Below are 8,701 nucleotides of genomic sequence, written 5' to 3'. Positions count from 1 at the left end.
CAATGAGGTCCTATTAGTTACAGCATTGTTTATTCTAATAAGTTTGATCTGTATTTCAGATGGTTGAAACAGTCTGTAAAACATGCTTTCAATAACTACACTTGTAAAACCACCTGATCTGTGATACACTTTTTTACGGGTGACATTTTATAGCTAGTTAAGGGTGTAGGTCAATCCGTTGTGTTTTCCCAGTTAAACAAATGCCCTTGTCATGCACTCTCCTCAGTGACAGGAAACAAGACAGCGGAGATGGAGGAGACTGCAGTGAGTCTAGATCTCTCACTACACAATACCTGATGGCATACGATTACGACTAAACCCTTAATTAAACTACAGTAGATTCTGAGAATGGACCTTTTTTTAATGTTTTTTTTTACTCAAAATGATGTACTTTACATTCCTTGTTATATTTGGAATACGTGCACAGAACTAGTATATGCACAAGCATCTTCATGAATCTCTCTCTCTCTCTCTCTCTCTCTCTCTCTCTCTCTCTCTCTCTCTCTCTATCTCTCTTTTTTTTAACCAAAGTGTTTTAAATTATAATTTGCATTAAAATACTGAAGCTTATTTTTAGGACCATTAGATTTTTTGACACTACTTCCATGATAATTAATCACCCTCACTCACATTTTTATTTCTGAAATATGAAAATATAATTATTTAAATGAAAGACCATTTCTATCAAGGTAACACTTTTATTAACATGAATGAATGAATGAATGAATGAATGCATAACCAAAAGATGTGTCAAAGGTGTCCAAAAGATGGATCATTATCATCGTATAAGGTCTGTCTGTCTCATATACACTGGTGCACACTATATATATATATATATATATATATATATATATATATATATATATATATATATATATATATATATATATATATTATTATTGTTATTATTATTATTATTATTATTATTATTACGTGTTTATTTATTTATTTGTATACAAAAGCCCCAGTTTTCAGACAATCTAACTGAATCCTGAACTTTAAACAGATTATGGCTACAATTTGACGTTTGTGCTCCCTTCTGTGTGAATGAATTGCCATTTCAATGTTAATATAGTCTTCCCTGTCACTTAAATTAGATATCATGCTGATCAGGTTTGTAATAAATCTCAACTTCCTATTACTATTTATAATGTACAATTAGTTATCGTTGGCAGTGATAAGCCAAAAATCACTTTATGTTCAGCCACAGCAGAAATGCTGTCTCTGTGCCACAGACTGAAATATGCCTCACATATTTATTTGCTTTATGCTAAATATAATAACAATTTGATTCGGTGGATAAATATATCATTCTTTTTTTTAGATATCCTCAGTGTGCTTCAGAATACAAGATGCTGCATGGGACTTTCATTATTTTATATTCATTGGTAATTTATAGTATTAGCTGTTCCACAAAATACAATTAAATGTAATCATTTTAACAATAGATGCAAAATATAGCTGTATAGAGGTGTATATTTCTCATTTATATTGTATTGATTTTCCTGTTTAAATGTTAAATGTGTGCGAATAGAAATGAGCTATGAAATACTACATACTTGTGCTTTTCATTTTTCACGGCTGCTGTCGTATGCACACCCGACAAGGCACAAATCTTATTCTCGCTTCAGTCATCGATTTAACTCTGCCCTGTTCATCTTCAAGTTCATTGAAGTTCATTCTTTTTTTTTTTTTCATTTGACCTCTTAAAACTGGATGCTACGGCATCAGTACGGGATTTAGGCTTATCAAACACTGATGACATGCTTTGTGGCTTCACTGGCACAGGCATAATTCTTTAGCTGCACTGTTTAGATGAGTGCTGACATTGGGAAAATATGATGTACTGCTGACAGTGCTGCAAAACTGAGCTCTGTGCCAAAAAATAAATAAATAAATAAATAAAATTACATGAAAGCTGATTGAAAAAAAAAAAAAAAAAAAAAAACTTACATCAGATGTTATTCACTAGAGGTGTTGGATGAGATGAAATCAGCTATATATCTACTGTTTAAGGTTGGATGCAAAAAAATAGCATAGCATTTTAATATAAAGACTGATGAGAAATAAACACTTTTGTTGTAATTTTACACTGACAGTGTTTCTTACAGCAGCTGCAGCAACTGCAAGTGATTGATTGGTTACTATATTAGTATTTTTATTAACCTCCATGAATTATAAAATGGTTATTGGGAGTAACCATTGAAAATTATTACAAATTTGACTGTCATTAAATTGAATCTACAGTATATGAGGAGAAGGGTCACATTGACATCCAAACTGTAATTAATGTACTTGGAACGGCCATTAAACCTCAAACTACAAAATATTAACTTCTTAATAATCTGAATTTTGTATAGAATAGAAAGTGTGTCTGTGTTTAACTTGGATCAAGCAACACTAACATCTTAAAATAATAATAATACAATAATAATAATAATAATAAAAGTTGCTTTATGAAAATGTATGGTGTATAAATTTACAATAAAAATATTGTATAAAAATACAAAGTCCAATAAATATAAAAGTCAACTGAATGGATTTATTTATTTAATTTTAATTAAAAAAAAAAATTCTATGAGAATCGGCTTGAAATCCTACAAACTGTAAAATTTGTGTAATGACTTGCATAATGAATACCTTCTAAAGTGTATAATTTCTGTGACACTAGAAAAATTAGCAACAGCTTTCAAACTGGCTACTTTGATTGGTCAGACATACATATGGATAAATATGCATACATGTAGCCCCACCCCAAACTCGCACCATTGTTTGAGACTATAAATGGCTCAGATTTAGTCAATGTATAGTAATGCACCCTGCATCCTATGTGCATACTATCTATTCTAAATATTATGTGAGGTTAGTATGCCTAAATTCCCAGATGGAGTACTAGTCCCAGTGTATTTATCAAGTTTGGATTTGTGCACACTTCAGTACTGTCTACAAACAATCCCTTAGGATAATAATTCAGTTCAGAACTACAACTACAAATAGGAATACAAATAATAGAACATAGACATGCTGCTGCTGCACATATAACACAGATGAACAGATCTATGTATATGGGTGGAGTTGGGGGAGGTGGAGGGTTTCTGATAGCTCACTGCAAGACTTGCTTACAACAAACACAGAAAAAAAAATCATAATTAAAGTAATTAAAGTTAAGCAGCATGCTCAGTGGATACAGAATCAGCGGAGGCCAATCAACTTGTGCCATTGTGATGATGTCATTGTTTGTAGATGCATTAAGAACAGCCTGCACCATTTAGCATTTCATGATTGAACTAGATATTTTGTCTGCCTTCTATTTAATCTGCAACCACACTGTGGACTTTAAAAAAGATACAAGTAGCAAAACAGATCCACTTGGCAATGAACTAACATGCATTGTAATCCGTCACATATTTTTACAGTCTCTGGTATTAAGTAACGATGATAGGAAGTTTTTTAACTAAAAACTTCAGCTTTCAAATAAAAGAAATGATTGAGACCAGTGATGATGATGATGATGATGATGATGATGATGATGATGATGATGATGATGATTTTAGCCTGGACTTGATTCAGAGAGAAGCATCTGCTTACGTCTTATATTCCAGAACTTCCTCACCAGTAACAGCTAATTATAAATAATAAAACAGTCTTATAAATGATTGCCTTTTGAGTCATTAGTGGTTTTCCAGCCGAATGTGGGTCACATTCATTTGAATGCACTCACCGGCTCAGCCTTGGCTGCCGAACACTCATTAGGAAAGAGTTGAGGGGAACGATAGTTCAGACGCATGAGATGATCTCCAGGCAAACGTCTGTAGAGTAGACTGTTCTCAAAAGACTACTTCAGCTTCATAACCTGTTGGGTATTTAAACTATTTCATTTTTTTTCACTGTGAACTTAAGTTTACTATCGGTTTCATCATATGTTGTGTAACCATACCCTAAAAACGATGTTGTGTATTACAATGTCTTTTGGCATATATGTTTTGGAGTTAAAATGTGTAAACATGCATACAACAATTAATATATTTTTTTTTTTAATAACAACATAAATATATAATGCTGAAAATGAAATACATAAAAGGAATAATAGTTAAAAATGAGCATGACTCTGATTCCCTTTCTGTTGGTCACTCTCAACATCACTTGGGATGACCGGGCGAATTTGGATCTTGCTTAAGGCGGGCATACACTGTGCGATTTCTGTGCGATTTCGGCAAGGTACCAACTCACACTGTACGAGTAGATCGCATGCGATGTAAAGCCAAAACTCACGATTTTTATGCGCTCACTGTACGGTCCCATCATTGAGTTGCGATTTGACTGCTCACACTATACGTGGGGAATCAACCGAATCAACACGTAGGATCCCTCAGAACCCGGATGTTTGTGGCTGTTTCAGAATAAACATGCTTTCCTGGGATCAGCGTACTGCTTTGGTGATATGCGCAATTCTGTGTGCTGATACATCCAAAAAAAAAAAGGTATCGGGGTATCTAGATGCACAGGTGGCTCAGAAAACGTGGCCAATATGGTTTATCCATTTTGCAACGCGAACTGGAGGTAAGCAGGCGTTCCCTATCTGTCGGTCACTACGAGTTATGTCGAACGACATATGGGGTCTCACTTGGGAGGCCAATCATCTCTGAATTTAAGAGAGAACGCCAATGAAAATTGGCTAGTGGATTAACATACCTGAGCCACTCCCCGTGCCAACGGGTATAAATAGGGCGACAGGTGCATCCACTCATTAGATTTTTGCTTCGGAGCCGAGTAGTTGATGAGAGCAGTCACTACAAAGCCAATTCATCTTTGTTTTGAGGAGCTGTTCCTGGTCGGTGTGACGGCGCGGTACAGCGGTGTCCCTGTGACGGCGATTCCCCTGGGCGCTTCGGCTAAAAGAGACAGTTTCTAAAAGAGCAAATCACGGACGATTCGCATCTTTTTCAAGACGCCGTTTCGTCTGTGTCCTTCTGGATGCGGTCGTTTCCTGTCTTCGGTTGACGGTCACGAGCGTTGTCTGCAGTGTCTGGGTGTCCAACACGCTGAGGCTGTGCTCGTGGATGATTCATGCGTCTACTGTGGGAGTATGAACATGGCAGAGCTGCAATCGCGTCTCTCACTCTTCAAAGGGGAGTGCAGCAGACCCCTCTGCCGCCAACCGTCCCGGTTTCTCTGTGAGCAGAGGACCGCCGGCTGGCGCTCTGGGAGATCTGAGGGTTACAGTGAGAGCTTCTCCGCCGGGCCACGCCCCACGGACCTCTCGCATCTCCCGCAGCGCCTGTCCCGTGCAGCTGCCGATTGATTCTGCTGGGCCGTCTCACGGCGGTCCCAGCGTGTCTTTCGGTGCGCCGCCCGAGGATCAGATGTCGATTGCTGCATCGGGGGATGGGTTATCGACCTCTGAGGATGAGGATTCGGCGGGGCTGCCCCCCTCGGGTGTTGTCGCTGCTGCCGAATCTGACTTGGAGTTGTTGGCCATGCTTGTCTGGGCCCCCCTGGGCACAGATGCACTGGCACACAGCTGGCCTCGGGCTTTACACAAGTATGCATTTCCCCCAGTGAGCCTGCTCGCACAGACACTGTGCAAGGTCAGGGAGGACGAGGAACAGGTCCTGTTGGTTGCGCCTTATTGGCCCACCCGGACCTGGTTTTCGGAACTCATGCTCCTCTTGACAGCCCCTCCCTGGCACATCCCCCTGAGGAGAGATCTTCTCTCTCAGGGGCTTGGCACCATTTGGCACCCGCGTCCAGATCTCTGGAACCTCCACGTGTGGCTTCTGGACGGGACGCGGCAGACCTAAGTGATCTGCCCCCAGCGGTGGTAGACACTATCACTCAGGCTAGAGCCCCTTCTATGAGGCAGGCCTATGCTCTGAAGTGAAGTCTGTTCACGAATTGGTGTTCTTCTCACCGAGTCGTGCTTTCTTTCCTGCAAGAAAGGTTGGAGCGTGGGCTGTCACCCTCCACCCTGAAAGTGTATGTGGCTGCCATTGCAGCCCATCACGATGCAGTGGACGGCCGGTCCCTGGGGAGGCATGACCTGACCGTTAGGTTCCTGAGGGGTGCCAGAAGGTTACATCCTCCTAGGACACCCCTGATTCCCTCCTGGGACCTCTCTATTGTCCTGGCGGGACTTCGGAGGGGTCCCTTTGAGCCGTTGGATTCAGTCGAGCTTAAGTTCCTGTCTCTCAAGACAGCGCTCCTGATCGCGCTCACTTCCATCAAGAGGGTCGGGGACCTCCAAGCATTTTCAGTAAGTGAAGAGTGCTTTGTGTTCGGGCCGGCCTACTCTCATGTTGTCCTGAGACCCCGGCCTGGATACGTGCCCAAGGTTCCCACCACTCCCTTCCGAGACCAGGTGGTGAACCTGCAAACGCTGCCCCTGGAGGAGGCAGATCCAGCCTTGGCGTCGCTGTGTCCCGTAAGAGCGCTTCGCATATACGTGGACCGCACCCAGAGCTTTAGAAGCTCTGAGCAGCTCCTGGTCTGCTTTGGAAGTCAGCAGAAGGGGAAGGCTGTCTCTAAGCAGAGGTTGGCCCACTGGATAGTGGAGGCCATCGCCTTGGCTTACCATTCCCAAGGCGAGCCGTGCCCCCTGGGGGTGAGGGCCCACTCCACACGGAGTGTGGCCTCCTCCTATGCGCTGGCGCCTCTCTGGCAGACATCTGTCGAGCTGCGGGCTGGGCGACACCTAATACCTTTGCGAGGTCTTCCAACCTCCGCGTAGAGCCAGTTTCTTCCCGTGTGTTGGGTAACAGGTAATTGGCGGGAAGGGCTGGCTCGGTGTCAAGCTTGCTGCGCCATTCCCCCTAACACGGGGATGTGAGCGCCTTTCTTCTCCCAGTAGAGTTCCCCGGTTGGCGTACCCTGGTCGAGCATCCTCCAGAACCCTCGGCAGTCAGACTTGGCGGAGCAGTCTGTCGCCAGGCCCAGTACTGGCGTTAGCATGCCCGGAGTTTCGGTCAGCCCCTGTACTGGGCTAGGTGTTCATATGGTTGGTTCCCTACGGGTAATCCCATATGTGTTTTCTTCCACGGTAAGGTTTCCCTCTTGGCAAACCCGTGTCTTCCCTTGACAGACCCGTTCTGTCAGTCTCTTTGGGCAGCCGTTCCATCCCTACTCCAAGGTAGGACCTGCCTCAGAGACCCCTTCCATATGTAGTACTGCCCCCTGGGTCAGTCCATATCGGTATATATCGGCTCGCTTCCCCATTGTCTTGCCAGCTGAAAGAACAAATAGGGAAGATTTGAAGCAATCTTTCTCTGAAGGTTGAAATCCCTTCCATTAACTTTATGTGGGCAGAACAGCAGCGTGGCCTGCTCCAGCAGCGATGTACTCACCCTTTGGCCCCTTCGGTACCAAGGTCAGTGAATTTGCGCTGGGGCTTTGGGAAGGTTACGACCTTAAGCATAGCTTTTGTGGCACGCCAGGGCTTGTCGACAATTGCAGCGCCACAGGGTTGTGACGATGTTCAGGTTGTGGCGTTTTCCATAGGACCCCATATGTCGTTCGACACAACTCGTAGTGACCGTCAGATAGGGAACGTCACGGTTACGTACGTAACCCTCGTTCCCTGATGGATGGAATGGAGACATTATGTCCCCATGCCACAACCTTGAACCGTTCGCTTTTGCCGGGACACGTTATCGGCTCCTCAGCGTAAAACCTAATGAGTGGATGCACCTGTCACCCTATTTATACCCGTTGGCACGGGGAGTGGCTCAGGTATGTTAATCCACTAGCCAATTTTCATTGGCGTTTTCTCTTAAATTCAGAGATGATTGGCCTCCCAAGTGAGACCCCATATGTCGTTCGACATAACGTCTCCGTTCCCTCCATCAGGGAACGAGGGTTACGTACGTAACCGAGATGTGTTCTTTCCTATTTTATTTTTATTTTTCTTTGCCATAACATGCCACAATTTTTCCATCCATCACTTCAGTCCACACTACATGCCGTGTCACCATGGTTTCATTTATGGTTTCGAGCATGCGCAGTGAGGGAAGCACGGCAAATCGGTTCGTAGCTTCCTTTGTCAAGTGGATTGCACACTTCAGAATGCACTACCCTCTGATTGTGTTGCAAGTGGCCTTTTCCCCTGTGCACTTCTGCAAACTAAGATAGTATAATCTCTAAAGAGCATTCAGAGGTACGTCATTATATAGATGCGTCTCAAAGATGCCCTTCCACCTGTGTGGTTCTGGATGCGTCCGTTACCTGGCACCAGGTGATGTTCATGATCGCTGCCTCTTGTGTGTAGGAATTAAGCATGCTGAGGTGGCTTTCGTCGATGAGTAATGGATGGGCCTTCTCTGGCTGTGTCTGGCCGACATGCGTGAGAACACCCCAGTGTCTCGGACCAGCCTTTTCAGCAACACAGTGGAGAACTTTCCCCAGCAGTTCTCCACTGCCCATCAGGCACATCCTGCCCCGGCGTACAGCTGCTGCCTCCACCCTGCCTCTGCTCCACTTTACCTTGGGTGAAAGCAGCAGATGCCCTTGTCTTGCATGCATAGATCACAGTCCTGCTGGTGAAGGATGTGATAGAGTCATCCCCTCCAGCCAATATGAGAATGGGTTTTACAGCCCTTACTTCATAGTACCCAAGAAAGTAGTGGGTTGAGACCAATCTTGAAACTGCATGTCTAGAAATGTTCAAGATGCTCACAAAGAAGCGCATCTTCAGGTCCATCCGTCCCCA

Source organism: Carassius carassius, chromosome 29 (assembly GCF_963082965.1).
Source record: "Carassius carassius chromosome 29, fCarCar2.1, whole genome shotgun sequence".
NCBI classification, from domain to species: domain Eukaryota; kingdom Metazoa; phylum Chordata; class Actinopteri; order Cypriniformes; family Cyprinidae; genus Carassius; species Carassius carassius.
This window is presented reverse-complemented; position numbering follows the sequence as displayed.